Genomic DNA, 14,368 nt, shown 5'->3' with positions numbered 1-14,368 from the left:
ATGGTTAATAATGGTATTAGCCTGCTATCGTTGCTTTGATTGAAACTCTTCTGCAATTTTATCTGCTTTATGTCATGTATGTACATCAGGATCAGGAATGTTCTTCACGAATCATGAATGGTGATTATGTTACCTCCTTAGAAGGATTTGATATGATATGAATGGACTCCGTATGGTTAGCTATTAAAACTTCATGGAAAACGAATGACTATAGTAGGTCAATGGTGGGCCATAGTAATGCAGGAATGATTCTGCGAGTAATGAGCCGATTACTTACAACCGTGAGAGTTGTATTGCAATGGATGTTGAGAGTGAGTACCATTAATTGGGTCATGGTGGTGTATAAGTTATCATTGATAGACTAATTAAGTCGATTATCTACCTATTATTTCTTCTTATCAATAGAGAGTTGTATTACTATACGAGGAAGGTTGCGGTGCAAGCATAAAATTCTAGTAACGAGGAGGTCTAGAATGAAATCCCAGATTCGATTTTCGCTGTCGAGGGAGTTTTAATGGTGATTATTTATAAGCTCGAGCAAGAGCATGGGTCCATAGAATGATGGACGGAATAGTAAATATTCAGACACGTGAAATACGATGCTATAATACTTGATGTTGATATATATACATATATGTTTTGTTCTCCTATGACAAACCTCTATAGTTCAGAGGTAGATTCCAAGCCAGATATTTTATGGAAGTATATTTTATATATATACAATTCTCTTCAATTCGTTCTTCTCTCTCCTTTTCATTTCATATAAGCTGAGAAGAACAACCCTTCCAGAAGGGGAGGTATTACCGATTGACTATCTATCTGTGTGATAGAAGCCTAGTAGGATACCATCTATTGTTTAATTGCTTGTCAAGTACTAAAGGCTGGCCACCTTCTGTACTAACTATGCAATATAACAAGTGTTCATGATCATAGTGATCTCTCAATAAATTCTTTTACTTCTATATGAAGGATTAAGCTTTCGAAGATGGAGGCAGCTAGAGATGAAGTGGTACCAAGTATGGTGGTATTCCGATTCTAACGCGTTCGTGATACTAAGGTTGACGCGATTATTCAGAAGTTATAGAACGCTAACGAGCAAAAGTGTAATCAGTATAAAATTTGGTACGGAAGATAGTAACGATTACGAACTGGAAAAGAGTGGGTATTGAGAAGCAAAAGATGTAGATCTAGATTAGATAATGAGAGTCTGTACAATAGACTTGAAAGAAATTTGGAATGATCACTTAACGCAGATTGAGTTTTCTTACGATAATCGATAGTATGTCAGTATCGAGGTATCACCTTATGAGATCCTTGAGGGAAGACAATGTCGATCTCCCTTATGTTAGGATGAAGTTGTAGAGCACAAGATGCTCAGACCCACAGTAGTCCAAAGGACCAATGATATAATAGATCTAATCAGAGGACGACTGGTAGTAGGCCAAGATGGACATAAGAAGTATGTTGATTTGACACGAAAGGACAAAGAATAAGAAGTAGGGGACCTAGTGCTGTTATAGGTATTCCCTTGGAAATGATGGATGTGGTTCGGAAAGAAAGGAAAGCTAAGCCCACGAATTGTTGGACCCTTAGATATATTAAGTCGTATTGGGAAGTTAACATATGAGCTAGCCTTACCCCGAACCTTAGTAAGTTCATAACGTGTTCCATGTATCAATGTTAAGGAAGTGTAATCCGGGTGCCAGACAAATAGGGGCATATGAGCGCATAGACATGCAACAAGACGTAACCTATATAGGGCAACCAGGAAGGGTTATAGATCAAAAATGGACAAGTGCTTAGAAGAAGGGTTATCATGCTAGTCAGGGTTTGTGGCAGAACCACAATGTGGGAAAATTGACTTGAGAGTTAGAAAGTGCAATGCTAAGAAAGTATCCCCATTCATTTTCTATCTGATTCCGGGACAGAATCCTTTTAAGGAGGGGAGACTGTAATAACCCCAAAAATTTTGGACTTTTTGTAAACCTTATGAATAGTGATTTTGCTGATTATGCTGAATAAGAAAACTTTCCATGCCACACAATGTAGCAATTTTTTTATGAATATTCTGAGGTCTTATTAGTACTCTATATGGTATATAAGTGTATGTAAAGATCGTCAGAATCCAAATCCGAACACTTTGATTTTTCCCGAAAATCCACCATATACCAAAAGAATTGAGTATAAGGTAACAGGATAAAAAGGATTTAAATTCAAGATTATAAGAGGGGATCATAAAAGGAATATAATGTATTGAGAAAGGTTAAGGGAACCCAAGTAATAAAATCCCGGGTATGATCCCTCAAACGATAAACGAGAACGAAAGTTAAGCGAACCGTATAACAGATCAGCGGTCATTAGCCAAGTAATTAGGGATTAATCAAAGAGGTTAATGGACGATGATGTCATCACACCAACAAGAGGAAGACAAGTGTAACAAGATGACATAAGCAGATGACATGAGCATGACAAAGTGGGAAGGATTGGTTGGTTGATTGTGAGCCACACAATTTTTACCATGGTAACAATTTAGTTAACAAACAAAAGGTAGCAACCAAGCCAAGGCAAAACAAATCACAAAACACAAATTAGAAGTTGACTTTTGCTTTCCAAGAACAAAAGCTCTCGGCCAAAACCAGAGCAGCAACTTCAAACTACCATATCTCCTTTAATACTCACTCAAATAGTATGTTCTATAGCTCTTTGGAAAGGTATTGAAATTTCCTACAACTCTTGTTCACAATTCTCGTCCAAATAATCATGGTAAGACCCTCGTTTTGACAGTTCTTTCAATCTGACTTTTAGAAACTTCAAAACCTAACTTTGTGTTCTTGATTTCTTTGGAAAGATCAAGCTTGTAGGAGGCTCCCTAAGACTTCCTAGCTACTCTAATCACTCCAAGGAAGGTATAACACCTCCAAACTCTAACTTTACTTTGAGTATTATGATGGTTTTGATGGTTATAGTAAATGAGAAGCATGATGCTTGTGTATTTAGAGTTTGGATTGGATTTGTAGTGATTTGGATGTTGAAATCTTGTTTATAGTTAATGAAACTTAAGTATAACTAGTAGTTCATGTGTGGGGTTGTATAAATTGGAAAATATTGAGGTTTGGGGACTGATGTAGTAAGGTTTGGATGAGGGTTGGTTGTATTGTTGGTTGTGAGTTGAATGGTGGTTGTTTGGAGTGGTTTAAAAATTGGAAATCGCGTAAACATAAACATCATAATGCCCGATTTTCCTTAACTGTTCTATTCTTAATTTTAGGACCCGTGAACTCACTGAAAGATTCTAACTTTTGCCATGTTTAGATAGTTCATGTTACGAGCTTCGTTTTGATATGTGGTTCGCTTGAATCCGATCTACGGTTTAGGAGAAACGACCGTTTTAAGTAACGGCATTTCGCGAACGAACCATTACCCCTCGTCTTACTTTAAAACCTTGGTTAAGGCCCTTAAATGACTAATTGGAGTATAAAACAATTATGGAAAGTGGATAAGGCAGTTGGTAGGGTACTCGCGAAAGAATCGCCTTAAAACCCTTAATGGTTAATTTATTAAAAATGGTGGAGCCGAGGGTTCTCGAGCGACTTAAGTTAATCGTTAAGCATAAAAGCGAACATTGGGGACTAATTGGTTAAAGTATAGATTCATAAGCGACTTTGGTTTAATTCCAACTTATATGTTGTTTATAGGTTACCAGACTCGTCCCAAGCCTTTTATCACCCCCAGTCGCTCAGGCAAGTTTTCTACCCGTTATACTGTTGTTGTGATGTAAATATATGTATATGCATTATCTTGTGATAAGTGCATGATTGTTATTAGCAAATTTTGCGATATATTGGAGCATGCTGATATGGTATATATGCATGTCCGTTTCCTAATCTTGATATCTAATTGTTGATTCAATTGCTTATAAGTTGCATAATACCTATGCTAGAGATAAGCAGTAGTTGCGTATAGCCTTAGTATAGGGGACCCAAAGGTGAACATTTTTCTAAATCGGGAGTCGATGTTCCCGAGTATAATATATATATATAAATAGTTTTCAAAACCATTAATCGAATAATGTTTATTCGATAACTTTATTTTAATTAATGAATATTATTTTGAATATTCATTCGAGGGCTTATGACTCCGTCTATTCTATTTAATGAATATTATTTTGAATATTCATTCGAGGACTTATGACTCCGTTTATTATATTTAATGAATATTATTTTTGAATATTCATTCGAGGACTTATGACTCCGCTTATTTACTAAATAATATTCCTTATTTTATTAAAGAATAATATTTCGATAATCAAACTTATTTTCGATTATTCAAATAAAGATCATACTTTCGTATAAGTATATATTTGGTTATTTATTATTCATTTCAAGTATGAGTTTTAAAACTCCTACCTCGATTATTTTTAAAAGGATCACCCTTATGGGAATATTATTTAAATAATAATATTCAGATACTTTCTAACATATCGGGACTAATTTATTTTATTAAATCAGCGTTACTCTAAACATTCTTTAAAATGTTTTCGAGTCTTCAAAATGATTTTAAAAAGTTAGGGCGGATCCCAAAACTCATTTTTATATTTAAGATCCTCCTTTCAAAGGGGATTTAAATACTCGCTTAAAACCTGAGGGATCCGGCTCTGTGGTTTGTTTTATATTCGCAACAAGGTTGTTATTTTGATAAAAGAGTTTTTGATTACTTACCCAACACCCGGGAAGTAAAATTCTTAGAACAAGTTAATCCATTAACAGGCACCTCCTGGGAAATATCGGTGAGTTTTCCTTTCCAACTAGATAGGACTTCTTGGTGGAGCCGTATCAACAAGTTTCTACTTGGGGAAAGGGGGGACAAGCTTTACGTTTCAGAGTCATTGATTTCATCTAAACTAGGAGTGGCGTAAGTGGTCAAGTGGCGCCGGCCCAGCCTTATTATATTGGCCCAAATGGCCTGGAAGTTCCGCTAAGACGGTCCATTCCTTAGGAGTCCAGTGTTCGGTTGACAAGTAAATCCGACAGGTTCTCCTTTACATGTAGAAAATGGTGGGGTTGCACTACTGCGACGGATCATCGTAAGTGGTCTTCCTGGCGCGGCAAACTCCAGTAATGAGTTCATCATCCAATTGGATATTTCTGCAACACTACCAGAGCACTTCGATAGAAAGGCTACGGCTGGGCGATTGTTGAGTGTTGGCAGGGTCGAGTTTTCAAAATGATGTTTTCATCAAATGAAGTATCTCGTAACTTCATTTCATTTTGATGATATTTCAAAGATTGATTCTATACAAGTTTTGTCGTGTAGCTTCATCTATGGGATGAACTATTTATACCTTGAACGGTGGTAGTTTAAGTAGTATTAGGAAAAAGATATAAGTATATTGGAGTATCTTGTAACTTCATCTTTTTAACTTATATCTAGTTAATGATTATCTTATGAATGACAAAGGTTTTCAGAAAAACGTTGAGACAAGGTTAGATATATGAGATCACCTTGCAACGATATTTTTATACAGTTATAAACTGGAACTCTGTGTATATTATACATGTCAGAGGTTTTCAAAGATTGTGAAAAGTATATATGTATATATATACTGAATATTTTGTGACTTGGTCGCGTTAAGATATCAACTTGGTTCAATTCTTCTTGACCAAGACTTTCATGAATGCTATGAGAATGCTCATATATTGTTATTCATTATACATATTATTTCGGTGGGCTTGTTGCTCACCCTTGCTTTCTTCTTTCATCACACAACAACAGATAGACAAGATGAACAGGATCAAGCTCCCAATTCGTGAGTGGTTAGGAAATGTTCCGCAGTTTCCTGTAGGTGTTGATGCCGTTGTAGCTGAGGTAGGAACTACCACTAGGCTAGGCTTTCAACTTTTGTTGTACCGGACTTATATATCTATATGAATTGTAATAATGGCAAAGAAATGTAAATTTATTCAGAAACCCTCTTGAGGTGTAATGACTTATAATGTGGAATAAAATTACTTGTGTTATTTTTGGTATTCATCTCTGAGACTATAACTTGTGGAGTGTGTGTGTATATTGTGGGGTCACAGTACTGAGTAGTTGATTGTTTATTAAGATTGGGTGTTATTAAGGGAAATGGAACTCATGACAACCCGGATCCCCGACCCCGGATTTGGGGGTGTTATAGTTGCCGCCAAGAGTCGGCATCGATCTAAGTCTGGAACTTGATACACATCCATTTCTGTATTGAATCGGCCCAAGAATTCTACAGGATTCGAACTTCTATGGAAACGGAGATCGCTAGTCGTGTTATGATATCCGGCCGACAATTGAGCCTCTCTTACTGCCGCAGAGAATGGCTAAGGAATTTTGTCCGTGGCCGTTACTCTTCCTTCCAAGTGATTAAGTAGCCTCTTCTAATCATCCAAATTACAAGTTCATATGTCCGGGATATTCTGCATGTGAGCTTGCGGCCTTTGGGGCTGAGGCGAAGGTAGCACCACTTGATTTCCATCTGGGGGAGCCTATTGTTGATTAGTGTTTTGGGCATCAGTCTACCCTGCTCCAGGGACCACTACTACCTCTTGGTCTTTCCCTTGCTCTCCTCTAGGACCTTCTCCTTGACCTCGGTCATGGCCCTGGGTGTCCCGCGATCATAATGCTAGGTGTCCCTACGACCACCATTCTCCTCATAGTTATCTCTTTCAGCACGGTCGTAAGTGCGAGTATCCCTATATCCACGATAGTTGTCACAGAGATACCCGTCTAAGTACTTGCTTTGGCCTCCACCTCTTCCCCTCCACTGGGGTCTTCTCCAACGGTCACTTTCGTATCCTCGACCGTACCGGCCCATCGATCCGCCGAGAGAAGCTATCTCATGGTCGTGATGCCGCTCCTGATTCTCAAGGGGATTCATGGGCACACGCGGTGAACCATAAGGAGTCACTTCTCCATGATTAGCATCTCTCTGCCATTCCAACAGTAACATTCTCAAGTCATCATCTCCCAAGCGGATCCCCAAGTGATCCTTCAAAGTAGTGAAACCTCGTTGTTCATTCGTTGGGATAGACTCCGCTTGCTGACGTTCATTAAGAGTACGCCCAGATCGGTGCGGGTGAGTGACTACTCGGTTATCTGCCCGCGGCACCTCTCGTCCATCAGTATCTTCATCAACAAGTTCAACGATCGGGGTTATGTAGTTGGAGTAAATCAGACGTCGCAGCGTTATTGCCACACGTTCGCCTCCTGATTGGCCACTACCAACCGGAGCATCAGTCATGTGAGCTTTTCCAAGTATGTGAGCTGAGCGTTTACGACGAAGGTCTCTTCTTGTCCTACGTCACTCCATCGTACTCAACCTTGAATCAAAGCCGTTTAAGGCATCACCCATGCAATAAAGCTGCTCCAACAAATCTGCGCTGCTGATCAGAACTGGTGGCGGGCCACCAACATTCGAGGTGGGACGATTCATCGGATTTGGAACATAAGGTTCATCGTAGCCCTGTTCAGAGCCATCATCAGAGCTTTCTCCATCTTATGAACTTCCATCATGATATTGAGACATCTTTCCTCCTAGATGCAGATCTCTATTAGCCCCCTCTTTCTAGCGCCAATTTGTTGACGGAGGAATTTGGGAGCAACAAAGTTTGAGGTTCGTAGTTGGTGTTAAGTGGCATTTATGTCCACTTAGAACATACTATAAAGGCTTGAATTGGTGTTTTATACTCAAGTTATTTGTGTATTTGATGTGTTTTTGTAGTGTTTTGCATTTCAGGCATAAATAAAGGAATAAGGAGATATACGCATTGTTTTGGTGCTAAAGTAGAGTTAGGAAGGTGCCTTGGATGTTCGCTTGTTGATCGCCATAAAAAACCAGCAAAGAAAATAGAAGGAAGAATTTTCTCCAGAAGGTCAGCGCGCCCGCGCTGTGATAGTGCGCGCCCGTACCAGAATAGTAGGAGGACAGCACGCCTGTGCAAGGAGAGTGTGCGGCCGCGCCAGGCTAAAACTGAAGAATCCTATTTTTAGTAGAAGATTGATTTTATGGACTTCCATGCTGATTGGACTGCTATATAAAGACATTCTAAAGATGTTTTTAATAATGGAGACTAATGAGAAGACAGCGAGAAGTAGCAAAAATACAACAAAGGAGAAGAAAAGCTTGTTTATACTTGTGATTCTTTATTTGATTTGTAATCTTGGATGCTAGTTTTCTTGTTTGTTGAACCTATTACTCTTGTTTAACGTACTTTGATTATTATTCGGTTTATAAAGACTTAGTTTACTATACGATTCTTTCATCAGAACCCACAATGATGATGAGTTCGGTTATGGGCTAATTGTTATCGTCGGGTTCTAACGGATTTACATATGGATTCCAATAGTTAATTTGTTTCAATACCATAGTGTGTGGTGATTGTATGATATCCTAGTATTGGTTGTGCTTATTCGTCTTATAAGCGTCGTGAACTTATAAGATAGAGTGTTAATCTCTATTGAAGCGAAAGTGAATATAGGGGTTTAGAAGTTGCCATGCTAGCATAGGTTCATGCATTTGATAGGCATGATTTATAGGTAATTTTAACCATCTTACTTGTCCTATGTAATTATGATAGATAACTTGTGCATTAAACCGCTATGTTGTCAAATTATATAGATATATAGGGTCTCAATATAATTGGTGTCTATTCAGCTTTTATCTTTTTTATGGATGTCTGGTAGTAGGGTATTCGTAAAACAATAGTTGGCATTTACTAGTTTCATGTTATCTGATTAGTGTCATCAATATTGCATGCTAAGGTTAAGAACAAAAAGGCTATTGAATGAAGTATTTAATGAAGTTAGAATCTCTTGTTTGTGTTATAAAAGTAAATCAACCTTAATATTCTTAGCTAATATTAGTTAGTATAATCTCGTAGTTATAAACAATCTCAACTTATTATCATCTTAGCATTGAATAATAACTATACCATTGTTGCATAAGTGCATAAATTGAACTTAACATAAACGAGTCTCTGTGGGAATGAACTAGAAATAATTCTATATTACTTGCGTGTAATTTAGCGCGTGCCATCGTCCTAACAAGATTTTGGCACCGCTGTCGAGGACTCGTTGTTTACTTTTAGTTTATGTGCTTGAAATCAGTGGTCGTTAAAGTTCACTGACTCGAATATTGCACTTACTTGTTTGTTTGTCGCTTTTTCAGGTACTCGAGAGAGCGTGTATGTTAACGCGTTCTCGATCTCAAAAGAAAACACTGGATAAAGTGGAGGAAGTAGTGGAAGAAGTTCTTGTTGAGGAAAAAGTTGAAGAAGAAGATCTTATTGCAATGGGAGAACCGGAAGTGAATACGAAAGCTTTGATGGATTACTCTCAACCAAAGATCAATGATATTCAGTCTAGCATTGTCAGACCAGCCATCGTGGCTAACACTTTTGAAATCAAAGCTAGCACGATTTAGATGGTGCAGAACTCAGTCCAGTTTTGGGGTCCTCCAATGAAAGATCCGAACATGCATATTAGAGATTTTATCGAGATCTGCGACACTTTCAAATTCAACAATGTATCTGAAGATGCTATAAATTTAAGGCTTTTCCCATTCTCTCTGAGGGATAAAGCTAAGTATTGGTTGCACTCTCTACCTCCAAGATCTATCACTAAATGGGAAGATCTTGCTCAAAAGTTTCTTATTAAATTCTTTCCTATGGCGAAGACAACTGCAATCAGGAATGCTCTTACTCAATTTGTGTAGCAATTAGGAGAGTCTTTGTATGAAGTTTGGGATCGTTATAAGGAGATGCTTAGAAAGTATCCTCATCATGGGATGCCTGACTGGATGATTATCAACTGCTTTTATAATGGCTTGGAAGCACATTCTAGACCCATGATTGATGTAGCATCAGGTGGAGCCTTATGGTCCAAGAGCTACAATGAAGCTTATGAGTTGATTGAACTGATGGCTGCTAATAAATACCAGAACCCTTCTCAGCGATTACCTCAAGGCAAGGTAGCAGGAATTCTGGAGGTAGATGCAGCTACTGCTACCTCACGGCAATGAAGATTTGATGATGAAGGTGGATTATTTGGCTAATTATGGAGTGAATCAGATCACTAGTGTTTGTGAGCTTTGTGCTGGTGCGCATGAGATGGAGCAGTGTGCTATATCTAGTGAATCAGTTCAGTTCGTGAGCAACTTTCATAGGTCACAGCAACCAGTTCCATCCACCTATCACCCTAACAACCGCAATCATCCTAACTTCGGCTGGAGCAATACTCAGAATGCGGTACAGTAGCCTTATCAGTAGTATGCAGCAAAGCAATACAACCCTCTTAGTTTTCAGCAACCCCAATATGCACCAAGGAAACAACTCCAACTGCAACAATCTAATGAAAAATCTGAATTGGAGGAGTTGAAGCTCATGTGCAAGAGCCAAGCGGTTTCTATTAAGAACTTGGAAAATCAAATTGGGCAGATTGCCAATGCCTTGCTGAATTGTCAACCTGGTATTCTCCCTAGTGACACGGAAGTTCCAGGCAAGAAGGAAGCAAAAGATCAGGTTAAGGCAATTACATTAAGGTCTGGGAAGGTTGTAAATCCCGAAAAATTTCAAGTTTCAGAATTTGAAGATGTGGCTAAAGAAGATGTGTAGAAGGAAGCAGAAGTGGAACCAAGGAAGAAAACTGTGGAACACACTCCTCCTGAGGGTAATACAGGAGATAAATATTTATATCCTCCACCTCATTTTCCTAAGAGGTTGTAGAAGCAAAAGTTGGATAAGCAGTTTGCGAAGTTTCTGGAGGTGTTCAAGAAACTTCATATCAACATACCTTTCGCTGAAGCTCTTGAATAAATGCCTAGCTATGCGAAGTTTATGAAAGGTATTCTCTCTAGGAAAGTGAAGCTCGATGACTTAGAGACCATTGCTCTCACAGAGAAATGCAGTGTTATGCTGCAACATAAGTTGCCTCCAAAGCTTAAAGATCCTGGAAGCTTCACTATTCCTTGCACTATCGGAAACTTGTCTTTCGACAAGTGTTTATGTGATTTGGGAGCTAGCATCATATGATGCATTTTTCTGTCTTCAAGAAGTTGGATTTACCTGATCCAAAGCATACTTATATGTCCTTGCAGTTGGCCGATAGTTCTATTATATATCCACGAAGCATTGTGGGGGATGTCTTGGTCAAGGTGGACAAACTCATCTTTCCCGCTGATTTTGTAATTCTTGATTTCGAGGAGGATAAAAAGTTTCTCATAATCTTGGGAAGACCATTCTTGGCTACTAGCCGAACCTTGATAGATGTGCAGAAGGGTGAGTTCACTATGCGAGTGCTGGATCAAGATATGACTTTCAATGTGTTCAATGCCATAAAATTCCCTATTGATAACGAGGAGTGCTTAAAAGTGGAATTGGTCGATTTTGTGGTTACTTCAGAACTTGATTGAATGCTAAGGTCTGTTGCCTTAGAGAAGGCCTTGTTGGGGAATTCAGATAGTGAATATGATGAAGGTGATAAACAATTGCAGTATTTGAATGCTTCTCCTTGGAAGAGAAGGCTGGATATGCCTTTTGAATCTCTTGGAATGTCAGAACTGAAAAATGCTAAGGGGCGTCTCAAGCCATCTGTCGAGAAAGCTCCTACACTCGAGCTTAAACCATTGCCTGAACACTTAAGGTGTGAATTTAGGTGATGTATCTACTTTGCCTGTTATTATGGAATCTGACCTTTCAGGTAGTGATGAGGAAAAGCTCTTAAGAATTCTGAGAGAGTTCAAATCGGCAATTGGATGGACTATAGCAGATATCAAGGGAATCAGCCCTTCTTATTGCATGCATAAAATTCTGCTAGAGGAAGGAAGTAAGCCAACTGTTGAGCAACAGAGGAGGTTAAATCCGATAGTGAAAGAGGTTGTGAAGAAGGAAATTCTCAAGTGGCTAGATGCAGAGATTATCTATCCTATTTCTGACAGTTCTTGGGTGAGCCCAGTACAATGTGTGTCGAAGAAAGGAGGCATCACAGTTGTTGCTAATGAGAAGAATGAGCTCATTCCTACTCTAACAGTCACGGGGTGGAAAGTTTGCATGGATTACAGGAAGTTGAACAAGGCCACGGGGAAGGATCACTTCCCTCTTCCTTTTATTGATCAAATGCTTGACAGGTTGGCTGGGCATGAGTACTACTGTCTTCTGAATGGCTATTTGGGCTATAATCAGATTTGCATCACTCCATAAGATCAGGAAAAGACTACCTTCACTTGTCCGTTCGGAACTTTTGCCTTCAGAAAAGTTTCTTTTGGGTTGTGTGGTGCACCTGCCACATTTCAGAGATGCATGATGGCTTCTATGACATGATTGGTCATAATGTGGAGGAGTTTATGGATAATTTCTCTGTGTTCGGGGATTCTTTTGACCAGTGCTTGCAGAATCTTGGCGCGGTTCTTAAAAGGTATGTTGAGACCAATCTGATTCTCAGCTGGGAGAAATGTCACTTTATGGTGCAACAGGGCATTATTCTTGGGTACAAAGTCTCTAGTAAAGTTCTTGAGGTGGACAAAGCCAAGGTGGGGTTCATTGATAATCTTCCTCCATCAATTTCTGTTAAGGGGGTCCGCATCTTTTTTGGTCATGCGGGTTTCTATAGGCGGTTCATTAAATACTTCTCTAAAATCTCCAAACGGTTATGCAATCTATTAGAGAAAGATGTCCCTTTCAAGTTTGATGATGATTATCGAGCTTCTTTTGAGATCTTAAAGAAGAGCTTAATCACGGCACCTGTCATAACTGCACCTGATTGGAATAAGCCTTTTGAAATGATGTGTGATACAAGTGACTATGCAGTTGGAGTAGTTCTTGGGCAAAGAAAGAACAATATATTTCATGTGGTCTACTATGCTAGTAAGACCCTTAATGGTGCTCAACTGAACTATACTACTACTGAGAAAGAACTTTTAGCCATTGTCTATGGTTTTGAGAAGTTTCGATCTTATTTGCTTGGGACGAAGGTGATAGTTTTCACTGATCACACTGATATTCGCTATCTCGTCTCGAAGAAGGACTCGAAGCCTAGATTGATTCGATGGGTTCTTTTACTTCAGGAATTTGAGTTGGAGATCAAGGATAGAAAAGGTACTGAGAATCAAGTAGCTGATCATCTCTCTCGGTTAGAAGATCCTAGTACAGCTTCACAGGATAAGACATTGATTAATGAATCTTTTCCCGATGAGCAGTTGTTTAGGGTGTAAGAGGAAGAACCGTGATTCGCAGACATTGTGAACTACCTTGTGAGCAACATTATGCCTCAAAGGAAGAAGTTTCTTCATGAAGTAAAGTGATACATGTGGGATGAGCCATTTCTGTTTAGGCAAGGAGCTGACCAAATCATCAGGAAATATATTCTGTACAGCGAGACGGATGGGTATCTTGCGAGACTGTCATTTGACTGTTTATGGAGGCCACTATGGTGGAGAAAAGACAGCAGCTCATATTCTTCAAGCAGGATTCTTCTGGCCTACATTTTTAAGGATGTGTATCGGTTCATTTTGAAGTGTGATCACTGCCAGCGTGTTGGTGATATGTCCAAGAGGGATGAGATGCCTCTTAATGTGCTTCTCGAGGTTGAGGTCTTCGATGTTTAGGGAATTGACTTCATGGGGCCATTTGTCTCATCTTGCAACAATTAGTATATCTTGTTGGCGGACGATTATATCTCGAAATGGGTTGAAGTCAAGGCTTTATTGAAGACTGATGCAAAGGTAGTGCTTAATTTTCTTCATTAGCAGATATTCACAAGATTTAGGACTCCAAGAGTCATAATCAGTGACGAGGGATCGTATTTCTACAATCGCAAGTTCATTGCTATGATGCAGCGATATAATGTGTGTCATCGCATTGCCACAACCTACCATCCTCAGACTAATGGTCAAGCTGAGGTGTCTAACAGAGATATCAAGCATATTCTAGAGAAAGTTGTGTGTCTATCGAGGAAGAATTGGTCTTTGAAGCTGGATAAAGCTGTTTGGGCGTATCGAACAGCATACAAGACTCCGCTAGGCATGTCTCCGTTTCATTTGGTTTATGGTAAGGGATCTCATTTTCCCGTGGAGCTTGAGCACAAAGTGTATTGGGCTTTGAAGAAACTGAACCTCGATTTGGATGCAGCTGGTAAGAAAAGGATGCTTCAATTGAATGAACTCGATGAGTTTTGGCTTCAAGCGTATGAGAACAACAAAATGTATAAGGAAAAAGTCAAGAGGTGGCATGATAGGGGTCTAGTGCTCAAATCATTTGTGCCGGGGCAACAAGTTCTTTTGTTTAACTCTCATCTTCGTCTTTTTCCTGGAAAGTTTAAGTTGAGGTGGTCAGGGCCGTTTGTTATC

General features: G+C 39.1%; 1 non-coding gene across 1 annotated transcript; it reads right to left on the bottom strand.

The window, feature by feature from the left end:
- Window positions 1–9,709: 9,709 nt before the first annotated feature.
- LOC141669264 (small nucleolar RNA R71) lies at window positions 9,710–9,816 on the bottom strand. Its single transcript, XR_012553552.1, has one exon. It is a non-coding gene; the product is annotated as a small nucleolar RNA R71 (small nucleolar RNA).
- Between the last annotated feature and the right edge of the window lie 4,552 nt (window positions 9,817–14,368).

This window comes from Apium graveolens, chromosome 6 (genome assembly GCF_009905375.1).
Source record: "Apium graveolens cultivar Ventura chromosome 6, ASM990537v1, whole genome shotgun sequence".
NCBI classification, from domain to species: domain Eukaryota; kingdom Viridiplantae; phylum Streptophyta; class Magnoliopsida; order Apiales; family Apiaceae; genus Apium; species Apium graveolens.
This window is presented reverse-complemented; position numbering and strand designations above follow the sequence as displayed.